General features: G+C 35.3%; 1 protein-coding gene across 1 annotated transcript in view; it reads left to right on the plus strand.

The window, feature by feature from the left end:
- Positions 1–1,068: 1,068 nt before the first annotated feature.
- Positions 1,069–16,867, plus strand: part of LOC141461188 (uncharacterized) — a 137,649-nt gene continuing 121,850 nt past the window's right edge. The window contains exon 1 of the mRNA XM_074141987.1: positions 1,069–3,044. The gene's annotated coding sequence lies outside the window, so the exon portion shown is untranslated. The remainder of the gene's footprint in view (positions 3,045–16,867) is intronic.

The raw sequence follows: 16,867 nt of genomic DNA on the forward strand, positions 1-16,867 counted from the left end.
TAAAAATGGCACGTTAGAAGTGAGAAGCTGCCTAAGAACGCCGAGTTAATAAAGTGTACTTGGGGAAAAATTTCCCAAAAAGTTCTGTGTGTGTGTGTGTTTTCAGGAAAATCATGAGAAAAATTCTGGAAAAAAGAAAGTCGCTGAAACTCATTCATAGGGATCGTATGAATAGTCTCATAGCCTGGACGGGAGCTTATTTTCAGTTATTTACTATCAATCAATTAATTTCAAACTATAACAATAAATGCAAAATATTCCCTAATTTAGACGTTTCAGTAACAAAAATTATTTGTTTTTTAAATTCTGTACGAAACACATAAAAAAAATGAAGTGATTTTAACGTTAATTAATAGAAATCTTTCAAAAATGTATATTTTTCTTAATATATATTTTTTTTTTAAATACAGCTTATTTAATTATTCATAACTTTGAAAGTAAAAAGGCCATCAAAATGATTCCAACTGCTTTGTCTTTATAGCAAATTATATTTAAATAAACTTTGTACAATTACATGTTTTGCTAATAATTTTAGAAGATACAAAACATTTAATAAGGATTTTTTATTTAAAAAAAAAAGCAAATCAAAAATCTTTTGATCAATGGTAGCGATCTCGAAATATTAATCGATTTTACTCTACTGCGGACGAAACTTTTTGATTTTAAATGAACTTTGATTTTCCGCCCGGCGCTCTTTAAAATTTAAAAGTCATCATTTTTTGAAACACCCTAGCTGTATAGGTAATATTTGTTTTAAAAACAAATGTTGAACTTGACGTTTTTTTTTATACTCACGGACAGACAGACAGACACAGGATACTTTGTACTCTGAGTACCTCAAGAGCGGATACTTCCGGTATACATTTTATCGTAAGTTTGGGCACGATTGCAAATCTTTCCTCACGAGTGGTATGAGAAAATATAAAAATTATGCAAAGATATTTGATTAAAAAAAAAAAAGTTTGTACAGTTTAGATGTAAAACATTCAGATGGTATTTCTGATCCCTTTTCAGTGCAGAGTGGAGTAAGGCAGGGCTGCCTTCTGAGTCCTTTACTTTTTTCTCTCTTCCTGGATGACCTTCCTGCGTTACTTGAGGGCGGCATTCATATTTCTAACACTTCAATCAAAATTTCAATGTATGCTGATGATGTGGTCCTTCTTGCCGATAACCCAAAGAGTCTACAGAGAAATATTAATATTCTAGCAAGTTATTGTGACTTATGGAATCTCTGTGTCAACCTTAATAAATCTAAGGTTTTAATTTTCAGAAGGGGAGGCAGACTGGCCGCATCAGAAAAATGGTATTACAAAAATCATACAGTGGAGATTGTTAATAGATATAAATATCTGGGTGTAACCCTGACGCCTTGTCTTTCAGAGAATCAATACCCATCTTGCAGAGAAGGTGGCATCCTCGAAGAGAATCCTTAATCTCATCTGGTCTGGTTATCTCTCGCAAAGTACTATACCTCTTCCATTTAAATTCCAAGTTTTTAACTCCATTTGTCGTTCAGTGGTATGTTATGCTGCCCAGGTCTGGGGATTTCAAAGGTATGATGTTGTAGAGAGTCTCCAAAGATTTTTTATTAAAAAATTATTTGTACTTCCCTCATCTTCGCCTAATTATATGCTTTACATTGAGATCGCTGTGGACCTGTTGGAGGTATTTACTTTAAAACTCCATTTTAAATATATTTTAAGAGTCTTAGATCTCCCCCAGTGCCGCTTACCGAGAATCTTAGCGTTTGAAATTATCAATTTCTGGTTTCGACATTGGATAGACTTGGCTCAGAAGTATTCCTGCGATTTTGTGGCCTCTGTGGAAAATATACGTGCATGGAAGGATCAATTAGCCTCCCTGTTGATTAAGATGAAAGCAGCTCATCGTCGGGAGTTTCTGGACCGCGTCTCTCTCTCGTCCCGCTTCCTTTTATACAGAGAACTTGACCACTCATTTAACCTTTGTCACTTGAATGAGGATCATTCCTTGGGTCTAACTCTAACTGAACTCCGCTGGATCTTTAAGTTAAGATGTGAGCTTGTTTACCTGAATCATACGCCATGGCTGCCTAGGGAGATTGAACTTTGTTCTCTTTGTAATTCAAGGTGCATTGAGGACGTGGTTCACTTTCTTGGTGACTGCTCAATTCTTTCTGAGATCCGGAGACTCTATCTCGGACGTTCAGTACTTACGAGAGAACAATTGATTTCTTTCCTAAATGGAACGCGAAATTGTCAACCTCTTGTTAAATATGTTCGCCATGCCTGGTCTTATCGTTACCAGTCGGTTCAGGAGTTTAATTATTAATTTATAATTCTGTTATATATTGGTTATTTCGTTTTATTTTTATTTCTAGGTCGGTTATATTTTTTGTTTATTATTACTATTATTATTTTTTGGTTTATTTGACGGATTTTCCAAGCCGTACAATATTTTCATTTTGTAATTTGTAAATATTTCATATGAAGAATAAATATTATTATTATGTAAAACATTCAACATCCTGATCTAGGCCGCAGCGACAAGAAGGAGGTAAACATAGAATGACCGAAGCAGACAGAACTACATGTGTAAGTTCTAGACTGGGCGAATAGGTAGCGCTGTGGTGGTAGTTTCGATTGGATTGAAGGCCGCTTGTTGCTCGCGAGAAGGGGGGATTCTTGGCCAATCGCTGGTTCAAACCGAGCACAGTGTACGTGGTCGGTGGTTACAGTGCACTCTGTTGAGAACTTCCCCTAACATAAAACTGATCATAAAGTAACCCGTCTTGTGCTTTTTTTTTTTTCCAACCCCTTTATTTTATTTATTTATTTATTTTCCACGTGTCTTTGAAGAAGTTCATTTTCCCCTACTTTATTGCAAAGTTATTCTGTGTGATTTAACGCGCTTCATTCACATAAAGACAGACAACATTCAGTGTCCTGCAATCATCAAGATACCACGTGCCAGAGATTTCACCATCAAGACTACAATGACGAAAGTAATAAATATTTAGCGACTTCCTGCGATCACTGGCCTACTTATTATCCCATCCAAACCGAGTAAGTATCTCTTTTATCATATTTAATTTGGAAAATTTGAAATTTTCTTAATAGAAGAAAAATCTAGTGTAATACGCTTTTCTCTTGCGATAATTTTTCCAGCTACTAACTTTTAGGGAACCTTTTTTAACTCACACCACGAAATGTCCCAAAAACATATTTTGCCCGGGAAAATGGAAAATTATCCATATAAAAACTTTTGTTCTAAACACCAAATATTTCAGAGAAACTTCAGAAAAGTGAAAATCGCATTCAGTAAAGTGACAAGTTCCGGATATGCATTTTTTTTTTTTTTTTTTTTTCACAAACTTGGGGAGTTCCTATCAAAGACATTCAGGAGTCGTACATTTTACTGAAATGGTACTTTAGAGGAGAGAAAATGGACAACCAGCCATTCCCCACTACTAAGTATCCCTCTTATCGAATTTTCCTGGAGCTATATAAACGAGAATAAAACGTGTAAAGAAAAAAAAAACGTTGGCGCTAACTTTGTGAAAATCTCGGAAAAGTTAAATAATCAAATCATTAAAATGGTACTTCTGGTAATGGAGTTTCCCATCAGAGTCAGTATTCGAGCTGCACATTTAACTGTCCACGACTCCCGGAACTCGCTCCTAATAAAAGATCAACATCCTTTTTGTACAGTTTGGGTGCTAATTTTAAAGAAAATCGGTGAATCCATTTTCCGGGAAAATCTAGTAACAGGGTACTACTTCCGGTTGCCTCATTTTGAGCAATATCTTGCTGTGGCACCCTCTGTTGATTGGAATCTGAACGAAATATAAAAATTAAACTTAATGTTATTTTTTTTTGGTTTTTGAGATTCATTGGTTACCCGCGCACTTGCTTAGATACTAAAGCTGCGATTTCAGTAATGACCAACCCATTCGTGAAGAGAGAGATGCAACAAGTCTCATCCGTCAAGGCTAGAGAGCTGATAGTACAGATGATCGCTGCTATTTCAGGCTATGACGAGCTGGCTGAAAAAAAAGAGAGTTCACCTATAGCCTGGAAGAAAATATTTCTTTCCACATTTTGGGGCTAATGATGGTTTCAAGAATGAGGATTGTGCAGTGTGCTTGAACATCGTTTGGGACATGACTACTTGAACAAGCAGCATCAGTGGTGCAATGGATTCTCCAGCAGTACCCGGAATAGCCAAACAGTTGTAGATCATCTCAGCGGCGCTGCAAAATGTGCATCAGCCAGGGGTTGTTACCCTAAGAGCTAAGGGGCTTATCCATATAATTCTCGGGGTGTAAGTTAATATTCTACCATGAAGGGTGGCTAATCTTCTAAAGATTTTAATACCTGTTGGTACTGCAATGATTATTGTAGCTCATGTAAAATATGCTCGTGTGTCCTACGTCTATTCCAACAGTAAACATATGGTGTGCTTAAACAATAAATCCTAAGAGATGAATGGCTAGTATTGCGTAAATTATTCCTAAATAGCCCAATGCTTCATTTTTACCTGTTTCTATATGCAAGAATGCGGGGTGCTTTACTAGGCTGCGAGACATCGAATGGCCAAAGTGGCTAATGGCGCGTGGGCGTTAGTAAAAATAAATAAATAAAAATAAAGTCAAACACCGAACATTAATCGCCTGAACTTTTACCCAAAAAGAGTTAACCTACTTAAATTGATTTCAGGGGGGGGGGGAATCCGTACCGCAGTAATCCGCATGTGAGGCAGTTAAGTTCCATGACTAAAAACTATGTCGTGATCACGGGTGATTACGTGTAACCACGTGGACGCCTCCGCACTATTGCGGCCCTTCCGGCCAACTTTTTCCCCATTCACTAAACGAAATTAGATTCTCTATTTTAATAAGAAGACACCCAAAATCTGACTAGGAACACTTTTACGTACTGAATTTTCCTCATTTAATGTAATTACGTCAAATTCTCAATAATCTTGCCTTAATTTGTTTATGGCATCTTCCTTTAGTTCAAAACGTAGTAATAATAGTAAAATGAAAGTTACAAACTTCTTTTTAAAAATCATCTTCGACCCAGCGGACATATAAGTTACATTTTTTCAATTTCCGGGTAGAAATACGAAAGGAAATTGTTTTGTGGAAATTGTCTTTTAATATCCCCATTCAAACTGCCTAGGAAGATCATTCACTCACAGTAGACGTAGGGTAACCATACTTCCGTATTGTTTCCGGAACTGTTCTTTCTTGTAGGGTTCCCAACAAAAACAACAGAATACAAAATTTCAGCCTACCAGACACCCGTTGTAAGGCTCCTCAATAATAAATAACTCGTGATCTGAACAATGAGGTAATAAAACTTAAAACAGCTGTGAAAGCTTTATTGAGCTGTCGTCAACTCAACTATAAACTAAATTTTACTCAACTCTTTGAAGCAATTTAAAAAAAAAAATAAATAACTTAATCATCAGTGGTTCAAGAGATGGGCTATTAAACTTAATGAAACTAAGTCGCAAAACATCACCTTCACTCTTAGGCGCATTACTTCTCCTCCAGTCATCTATAACCTAACACCTCTACCAGTAGTGAACGTTGCCCGCTACTTTGGGCTTTACTTAGACCGAACACTTTCTTGGAACACCCACACTAGACTAAAAAGAACAGAACTGAACAGACGCTATCGACTACTTAAAAGACTCTTAGACGATAGATCAAAACTCTCTCTAGACAACAAAAGACTGATTTATACTTCTATTTTAAAACCCATCTGGGCGTATGGAATAGAGCTGTGGGGTTCAACCAAACGCTCCAATCTCCGAAAGGATTCAATCTCTATAATCTAAAATACTTCGAACTATCGTAAACGCTCCATTTTATGTCTCCAACCTGGCTATACACACTGACCTAAACATTCCTTTTGTCACACAAGTTGCTAAAACAAGATACAGAAAACTCCACTTCAACCTGCAATCTCATATAAATCTATTAGCTAAAAATCTTTCTTCAAGATCTCTTCCTGACAACCCAACAAGACGCCTTAATAGACTGGCCTCGTGATCTCCTCTCCAGTGAAGAGAGTGACTAACCATCCAATATTTGGGAATAATAAACAATCATAGATTAGTCCACTTCTCAATTTCTCAATTAAACAATTATTGAGTTGCCAACTCAACTATAAACTAAATTTTACACAACTCTTCGAAGTAATTTACTATAAACTAAATTTTACACAACTCTTCGAAGTAATTTATTATAAACTAAATTTTACACAACCCTTCGAAGTAATTTACTGTAAACTAAATTTTACACAACTCTTCGAAGTAATTTATTATAAACTAAATTTTACACAACCCTTCGAAGTAATTTACTGTAAACTAAATTTTACACAACTCTTCGAAGTAATTTACTATAAACTAAATTTTACAAAACTCTTCGAAGTAATTTAAAAAAAAATAACTTAATCACAGATTAGTCCACTTCTCAATTTCTCAATTAAACAATTATTGAGCTGCCAACTCAACTATAAACTAAATTTTACACAATTCTTCGAAGTAATTTACTATAAACTAAATTTTACACAACTCTTCGAAGTAATTTACTGTAAACTAAATTTTACACAACTCTACGAAGTAATTTAAGAAAAAATAACTTAATCATAGATTAATGCACTTGTCAATCAAATCAGGGATATTCTTTGCTATTAATTCCAAACTATTAGAGTGAATAAGTAGCAACCTACCCAATGATACTCAACCATTCAGAAAGCTGTGTGAACCAGTATCATTCAACTTTATTATACCCTGAATTATGTAGTTCTGTCAGCCTGAAGAAACGAATTCTTGGCAGCCTATCTTGGCTTTTTTTGCTAAGATGAAATTGTAGTATGTTTTAGTATAACTACTTAGTATAATAACTTGTCAAGTCCAGTTATGGGATTAATCTTTTTCTTTTATGAAGGAAAATTTCTTTATATCTTCCAGGCAATTTGTTTCTGCCTTACGAAATATACCGCAACAATGTTCATTTCGGATGTTTATTCTAGCGACATAGTTTACCGCCATAGTCGGTCAGTTTTCCTCTTCAAGTAGGTAGTGTTATCCTCCAGTATCCAGTGCGAAGGTTCTCTAGAAATAAATTTGTTAACGCTGTCCAAGTGAGTCTTGTATTTGTGATTATTTCCAGTTCCCTATGGAATTGTTTATTCCTTGCAGAACCACCTTGCTCCTCCCCTCTATAATTATTTTGGAAAAACTTGCAGTATAATTAATTACATTGTAATATTTCTAGCGTCCCAAGCCTATGGTGCAAGCGTCAAATCAGCTAGTCAAATAAAGTAATCACCTAGTTTTTTATTTTTTAGGTGGTGATTAACGTCCAACTACTAATTAGGTGCATTTTTATGCTGAACAAAATGTTTGTTTAACAAAAATTAATAAAAGCAAAGTTTAGAAAAATAACATAAAATATATATTGACCCTTAGTCTCGGCCCTAGAGCATAATAAAGGCAATGCCATTGATTTAGAGGCCCCTTTTAATGGTGTAATATTTACATTAACAAAATTTTGCAAGAGAACGAGAGTAAAATGGATAAATTAATTATTCATAGCCTTCGATTTAGTAATTTATTAAAAATGGTAAGTATATATTCACCGTTAGTGGCTGTAAAATGGACACCAGTGGGTTCAGATCGATATATTACAATCTTTATAAAGAAATAATGGAAGATTATTCATTATAGGTATTCCCGGGCATAAAGGGAAGCCCTTTCCCCCGCCCCCATGACTGGCGTCCTTTGCAATGCCTTCAATATTTACTGTCGTCTTCTACTGCTTCCTAGTTCTTTATTATATTTATCTGCATTATATAATCGAGTCGTCCTGTGATTTGTATCGATTTTTACTGCAACTGTCAATAGCAAAGTTTTACTTGTAGAAAAAAATGTAATAGTGTCTGCCGGAAACGCTCATACTCTTTCTACTATTCTCAACGTTTGAAATTCTAAATTTGATCTTCTTCTCAGAAGGAATCTACCCAGCCACTCTCGCAGACGTTCACTTAACTGGGTTTTTGAAAAAAAAAGAAGATGTATCCTGTAAAAGTTGTAGGTCAACATATTTTTACAATTATCATATTTATCTTAAAGAAAATCGTCGTAAATACTGATTTTAAATTCTGATTTTAGTCGCGACAAACACAATTTAGAAAAAAAATCACTTTTTAGGACTCAGCTGACCTTAAAACGGTTATTTCTGGATGGAAATTGAAAATCTGGACAGAAAATCAGAAATAAACAGTGAGAAAAATCTGCAAGTTCGTTTTCCACCCCCCACCCCCCAAAACAACATTAAATCAGAAAAATGCCCACCTGTTTGACAATAATTCACCGTTAATTACTTTCATAAATAGGCCTCCAAGCAAGTTTAGAAAAAAAATTTTTTAATGACGACATAAATCTTTTTTACTGTGTACTTCTAGTATTAAGCGCATTGTGCGTGGAATATGTTCGTGTGTGTGTGTGTGTGTGTGTGTGTTTGACTTGCCTTTAAAGTGCTTTTTTAGCTTAAAAAGTGAAATAGTGCTTAATTTTTGTTGAGGCAGATTTAACGTCCAACTACCAATTAGATGTCGTGGACGGAGGCGACTAGCAAAAATACTTTACTATAAATTTCTCATATTAACCATTAAATAAAATCCAAGGCCTAGACTAACCAACAATACATCTTACCATTGTGGGTCTAGCCTATAACCGCCTAACATACTTTACTATAAATTTCTCATATTAACCGTTAAATAAAATCCAAGGCCTAGACTAACCAACAATACATCTTAGCATTGTGGGTCTAGCCTCTAACCGCCTAACATACTTTACTACAAATTTCTCATATTAACCGTTAAATAAAATCCAAGGCCTAGACTAACCAACAATACATCTTACCATTGTGGGTCTAGCCTATAACCGCCTAACATACTTTACTGTAAATTTCTCATATTAACCATTAAATAAAATCCAAGGCCTAGACTAACCAACAATACATCTTACCATTGTGGGTCTAGCCTATAACCGCCTAACATACTTTACTATAAATTTCTCATATTAACCGTTAAATAAAATCCAAGGCCTAGACTAACCAACAATACATCTTAGCATTGCGGGTCTAGTCTCTTAACCGCTCGTCTATCGTGACGCTTTACACATAGTTCTATAATTATCACTTTCTAACAATATTAATATTGGGATGGTTGTGAGTGTTTCTATGATTCCTTTCCAGCGTAATTTAAGGTTTTTATAAACTGCATTAAATATGATTCAATTATTGTGAGGTTGAAGAATATTAATGAGTTAGGATTTTGAGAATAGTAGTTAGAGAAAGTCATGTGAGTCTACACCTCATATTTACTGACATAAATTGAAGTACTTATCATCATTTATATCAAAAAATATTCCAAACTAGAAACCCTAACAGCATGGAACGGGCAAAAAAAAAGGGGGGCACCTAAAATCTATGTGGTGTGGGTGGGGGTGGGGGGTGGAAAGAAGACGTGTATTGCTGAGTCATTCGTTTGTCTGAGTGAGTAAAGTTTACTTTTTTACACCGGTCATTAGATGTTTTAGCTCACGCAATGCGGACATATTACGCCACTCGACCCCAGAACATACATATTTAGATAAAGGTGCTAGCCTACAAAAAATAGCAAAATTGGACATGTTTATTCTTGTATAAGTTTGACGCTTATTTCCAGTTTTTTTTTTCATGCATTTAAATTTTTATAATTCTTCTTTAAATAATAATAATGATAATTAATTTTAAGTCAGTTTCCGGAGTTATCTTTATAAGGGTTGCATTTTTTTCAGTGTAACGTTTGGTTTTGCGAACAGTACAATGTTCGGAAAAAATTAAATACGACTCAAATATCAACGGGATGAAAATGTTTAATTTTAAATTTTTTAGAATAGAAGTAAGTGAATTGTGTCAGAATTAACGGCAGTATGTGTGACGTCATATAAGCTCCCTCACGCAGTCAAGCAAGTGTAGTGCGAGTCGGAAATATTGAGTGATGACGAAATCTCTACGTCATACTGATTAATAAACCTCTGCAGATGGATGAATTTCCGAAACAGGTTAGGGATACCAATAAATATGCGCATGCGTGCTACGACAAACAAAATTAAAGATACTTTTTCCGCTTATACTATTTCTCCTTAATAAAAATTGTAATTAAAAATTATTAATTAACAAAAATGTTAATTTTTTTAAAAGTTAATTATTAATTAATACGGAATAAATGAAAAATTAAATCTGTGAACTGATTAATTAATATAATTGTCCATATTTCAGTTTATGTGCAAACAGTTGGCTGTGCTAGACCCAATTGGTGGACACGATTGGCGTTTAATTAAATCATTGATTAGGTCTGCCCCCCACCCCCACCCCAATAACTTTGAGGGAAGTAGTTGTATTAATGGTCGTTACCCAATTAAATATGCCATATTAATGTCAGCCAGTTATCGTATCTTACATTTCTATAGACTAGACATCAATAACCAGCACAGAATGCTGCATTAAAAACAAAAAATCACAAAAACAGTTTTAGATTTTTTTTCTTTTTTTACTTCCTCTAGTAACAGGAAGTACCAAATTTACGATTTCAAGTTTTCACCGGAAATACCCTCCGTTTTGAGATCCTCTAAGTTTGAATCAAATATCTTAAAAATGTAAAAAAACTGAAACATTATGAGATGAAAAAATAATTGCCATTTCAGTCGTGATACATTTATTATGTCGGAGCTTTCGACCCTAGGGACTAGGTCCATCTTCAGGGCTGTGGAACATATTTACAGTACGAGTATAATTATATTACAATGAATATGTATAATGTAACGTAATTTACAAAAATTATTTACCTAATTGACTGTGTAATATTTTACTACATCATTAAAGGGTTGCCGTGTCTTCTGTCTTGTCTTGTTCATGGACTGAGTGTGATCGATCTGTGTGTGATATGTGTTTGGTTGTGAGATATGTGTTGTAAAAGTCGAAAGTTCGACCCTCTTACGACACAAAACCAAAAAAAAAAGAACACCACAGCACTTTCCTTACACAGCACAGAAAATCATCACATTTTCGATCTTTCCCAAAACACAAAGATACTTAAATCAGAAACCAACACTCAAAAAAAGGGGAAAGTGCTAGAAATACACATATAGGGGAGAGGGGACACATTTGAACAGGGGGGCCACCTTTGAACAGTTCTTTAATTTCTCGCCAAATATTTTTATAACATAAATGATTGGTAATTTTCTCCATATGTTGTGGTAGACCTGTTATATAATTGACAGAGTTTCCCTTCGTTTTCCATTGTTTGGTAAAGTCCAGAATTGAGGAATGATTATATTTTGTCAAAGTGGGACTTGTTATCAACGAAAACAAAACAAAGTATTTAAAGATGTCATCGGCAGAGCACAGTAGATCCGTTAAGGATATTGAAATTATGAATTTTAGATTTGAAGGTATTTCTAATTTTGTTTATCTGGGATCCCTGGTGAATAATGAGAATAAGGTTAGTGTTGAGATCGATCGAAGAATAATGGCAGCCAACAGAGCTTACTTTGCAAATCTAAGACTTCTCAAGTCAAAATTACTCTCTAGGGCAACAAAATTGAGACTTTATATTAGGCCAGTTGTCACGTACGGCGCAGAAACATGGTATTTATCACAGAACGACTGCCGCAGGTTGGCTGTATTTGAAAGAAAAAGTAGTAAGAAGAATCTGTGGTGCGACGTTTGTGAATGGACGATGGAAGTGCAAAACAAATGAAGAAGTTGATGCCCTATTAAAAAAAGAAACAATTATTAATTTTGTAAAAACTAGTAGATTGAGATGGGCTGGTCATGTGGCACGAATGGAAAGGGAAAGAATGCAAAGTAGGGTAGTGGAAATGGAGTTATGCGGGAAAAGAAGAAGAGGAAGACCCAGAGGCAGATGGAAGGATGAAATCGATAGGGACGCCAGGAAGTTGGGAATAAGGAATTGGAAGCGAGAGGCGCAGGATAGAGATAGATGGAGAGACTTAATTCGGCAGGCCAAGGGTCGGACAGACCTGTAGTGCCAGGGAGTTAGTTAGTTAGTTAGTTATATTTTGTAAGTTTTGGAAGTAAAATTTTTGTTGCATCTTTGGGAAGTGGTATTGTGAAGATTTGTAGTGGACAAGGTGTGAAGTATTGTTAGCCCATATTAACATTTGGAATTCGTATTTACAAACCTAGTATTTAGTCTATTTGCTTTCAAAAAGTGTTGGATATTATAAGTTCTTTTATGGAAGGAGAGGGGCACATTTCAACATCACCAGTTAAAATGTGCCGCCCTACCGACCTGCAAGTTTGTGACTTTCTTTTTGTTGTTTAATCGCAGAGAAGGGGAAAGTGGTCCGAACCTACATTAAGAAGCGCAACAAACCCGAATATTTTGTTCAAACTTCCCTAAACCCATCACACTTCAGGTACAAACATCCCCGAACTGAGCCATTCTCAGAACCTTTTAACTAGATTTCTGTGGTCTAAAAGAGAAAGTAATGTAGTAGTGAGAGAAATAACTGATAGAAGGTAGTTTCAGAGTAAAGTAATATCATTTCTTTCTATTTTATATTGTCTTCAAAGGTGACCCCACCAGTGGGGCAGATATTAACATTTGACACACAAATTTTAAATTAAAAAATATATAGATAAGTATGTAAAGTACCAACTGTTTATTGATATAGATCTGTTCAGAAGACTTGAAAGTTGTAGAAGACAAAATAAAAAGGTTCAATAATACGATTCTGGTGCACTCTGTAACAGAAAATGTTAATTCTGTTCAAAGGTGGCCCCTCCTCCCAACTACATATTTTTTTTGTTTTTTTTTTGGCATTGGCTTTCGCCATACAGCCAGAGCATCGTCTAGGTGCTTATCACTAGAATATCACTCACTCTCCATTCTTACTTATAAATACATTCGCTTCACACATTCATCCCTCTACTATATACAACTATTTACATACAAACTTACAACTAATGGATGGATCAGTACTCTGTGCTCCTGCCATCATTATAGCTTAACCGAAATTAACACGTAATCCTTCTCTAATCATTTTCTTGCATTCATCCTATAACTTTTAAATACATCCATATTTCATTGCAACATATCAAAGACAGAAAATAGTCTAAATTTCAAAAACTGACACCAAAAATTTATAAACAACAAATACGCCAACTTAACTAGAAAACACTTGATAATTGGCAACACTGAGACTTACTCACAACCTAACACACATAAAAGCCGATCACACTCAGTCTTTAGACAAGTCAGAACACACACAAACTCTTTAATGATGTAAAATATTACTTAGTAAGTTAGGTAAATAATTTTTGTAAATTACGTAACATTATACATATTCATTTTAATATAATTATTGTTACCACACTGTAAAATATGTTCCACAGCCCTGAAGATGGACCTAGTCTCTAGGTCGAGAAAGCTCCGGCATAAATACGTATATCATGACTGAAAGTGGCAGTTATTTTTTTCATCCTATTGAAACTCATGAATCAGGCACCAAAAATAATGAACAGTGAAACATTATATTTTTATTGAGTCCCATAAGGCGGTCTCGATGGTTTAACTTGGCAATCAAAAACGGAAATGGATTTTTTTTCGAGATTTGGAAATATTATCCTAAAAAAAAGGAGACTTCAATAGAAAGAGAACAGCAAAATGAAGGTAATAAGAGATCAGCTGTTAAATTATAAAAAGTGAAATTAGTATTTTTCTACAATTCCCAAACACAAATGTCTTTGAAAATCAAGACTTTGATTGAAATAAGATCTTTATTCAATATTTTAAGTCACCTTTGAAAGAAAAGTCATCCAGGATTTGTTTGCCACACTAGGTGTATATCCAGATTGGGGGAAAAAAAACATTAAATTTGCCTTTCCCATTTTTATTGGCAACTTAATTCTTATTTTTGTCCCCATAACAGTCTAATTCATAGCGGTTTTTTTTGGGGGGGGGGGCTGTTTAGAGGATAACCTTGAATCATACTACAGTCGAGCCTCCCAATAAAGGGACACTCTCACTAGCGGCCACCTCCATTTACGGGCCAGTTTTTGGATTTCCCCGTTTTACCCCTATAACACTTTCTATAAAAAAGAACCTCCACCGTCTAATGGACACTCTACATAGCAACCGCGGACATTGATTTTTGGGGAACGGATTATATATTTCACCTTCCACCAACGACCACCTTATTATCATAAAAGTTCGTTTGACGCGGTGATCAAAATAATTATTCCCTCTCAAGTTTTTGTCTTTTTTTTCTGGTTTTTCCTAAAGTTTCCCTCTAGAAGCTCCATACATCTTGTACCATTTTAATTCATTTTTCAATATTACTTTGGACGAACAGTATTATTTTTTTTCCGATATGTCTTTCAAAACGGAAGTGGTTAACTCTAGAAGAGAAAAATAAATGTGTTGGAAGATTTTGCAAAAACCAAATCAAGCCATCGTCAACTTGCCGAAAGGTTTGTTCTATTTTTCTAATAATAGATGATAGTATGATGATAATTTTACCATAAATTATTATTGTTATGAATAAATGTGATGATTATTATAAAAATTATTAATTAAGTCAATAATTAATAAAAGAAAATTAAGAAAATTTAAGAAAATTTTGGTGCATATCATACAGCTGCAATAATTATGCAATTATGTACGTCTTTAAATCTATTAATAATAAACAATTTTTAAATAGATATTTGGAAAAAAAAACCCATATTTTTTCATTATGAAACTTGCCTACCTCCTTCTAACGACCACCTCCAAACAGCGGCCACTTTGCTTTCCCCCGCCAGTGTCCGTTATTGAGAGGTTCCACTGTAATAAAAATCAAATGAGAGACTGAGTTTCCTGAATTCGAGGAATATCGGCTCACCGGATGTTACCAATTTTCCTTTGAAACAATTTTTTTTGTCGGAAGTTCGATAGAAAAGATGGTGGTGATTTCCTCTTAAAAAAAAAAGTGATAAGAGATCAAAAAAATATTGCACAAAAGTTGTAAGTTAGAGTTTTGAGAATAGCATAAGTCGTGTGAGTGTGCTTGTCCAGATTTATTTTGTTCACAGCTTCATCTTGAAGCGCCTTGTAAGAAAGTGAATGGATGGAGCTTCATCTCTTTGGGATTTTATGCAGCAACATTTTTGTGTAACGCTAGTATTGTCTGTGTGTGTGTGTGTGTGTTTGTGTAATGATCAGTAGAGGGGTTGACCTCTAAGATCCAGGATGGAGGCTGGATGAGATGTCTACGGCCCCCGTAGGAGTTATAAAAATGTCTAATCCTTTCAACAGAGGTCATATCGTCCAATTTACCAGACAGGATGACTTGCAGCCCCCAACTGTACCTACCGCCCGCTGACGTAGAAAATTGATTCCACATCATTAATAAATATCATATATAATCGAATTACAGTTTCTTATTTTTAGAGGCCAGAAAAAAAAAGAAAGACTTTTTTAAAGAAGCTGTGAAGTTAGACGCAAAGTATTTCAGTTTGGGGGGGTCTATAAAGGAAGTTATAAGCTAACCGTTGTTCCTAAATCTCGCTAAAATTCTATTTCCTTCTGGTGAATAATTAGTAAATTAAGTCGGGTGAAAAGCTGTCAAAGAAACCCCCCCCCCCCGGAAAACTTGGAAAATCCTCCGGGAAATTTGCACATGACGCCTTTTCATCTACCCATTAATTAATTTCTCGTCAAGATTACATAATCATACATAGGATAGGATCCTACATTCCCTTAAGTGGTGCTTTAAAACAATAAGAAATAAGCCTAATGTGGTTAGGTTGGTAGTGCTGGATATTAGCTTTGATTTCCTGTTTCTTTTCGTACTTTCATGCACCATCAGTGGTGGTTTAATGAGTTTGGTCTAGAGATTTCGTCATCATTGACGAAAAATTAAAGGATAAAATTGAAAGATATTCATTTTTAAATGCACAGCGATAATATTAAATATAGTGTAGCAATAAATACAAATTAGGGAAGGGATTGGCTAAGTGTTCGGTATACTAGATCCTGGGTTCGAATCCAGCTACTGACGACCCTTAAAAACTTCTTACATCTCACTGGTCCAGTGATGAACACGGGTTGTCTATAAAGCAAAAGAACATTGTCCAGAGGCCGGTAGTGCCCCCCCCACAAAAAAAACACGGCTCCGGAAGTGCATGACCACAAGATTTTGAGTATGTCCCACTGGAAACAGGAAGTTTGAGCCCAACTACGATGAGTTTTCTAGTAATGGACTGTTCACATACGCTTTCTTTTTTTCTTGTTTTTAACTTTATTTGTATATTTACAACTTGCATCAAGTAAATTTGATCTTACTGGTTCAGCTCACTTGTAATGTCATGGGTTAGAGCAATCACCCACTGGTGAAACTCTTTCACAATGACTTAATCACAACAATAGATCTCTAGGCCACTTCCGCTTCAAACGACGACGAGGATTGTCGGTAAGGTGAGGAGAGGAGAGTTGTCGGACAAGAGGATTAGGATGGAGAGAGCTAGGAGGCTGTGGAAGTTGCGGTAGCGAGACTTTATTAGATCGGTGACGAAAGGGATGTGAAGGTCCAGTGTGTATGGTGAGGTTAGAAATGTAGTATGGAGCATTCAGGATTTTCCCTAGGATTTTAGACTGTATAGTGTCTGTAGGCGTTTGGAGTCAGAGAGGGTTTGGTTGAGCCCCACACTTCTGCTCCGTATGGGTATTAACAGTGTCTTGTAAATAGTCACTTTGTGATTCAAGTCGAGTTTCGATCACATACGCTTAAAATCGAAAATAGAATCGATTACATTATTTCT

Source organism: Rhodnius prolixus, unplaced genomic scaffold (genome assembly GCF_049639745.1).
Source record: "Rhodnius prolixus isolate KJV_2025 unplaced genomic scaffold, Rpr scaffold_6, whole genome shotgun sequence".
Lineage (NCBI taxonomy): Eukaryota > Metazoa > Arthropoda > Insecta > Hemiptera > Reduviidae > Rhodnius > Rhodnius prolixus.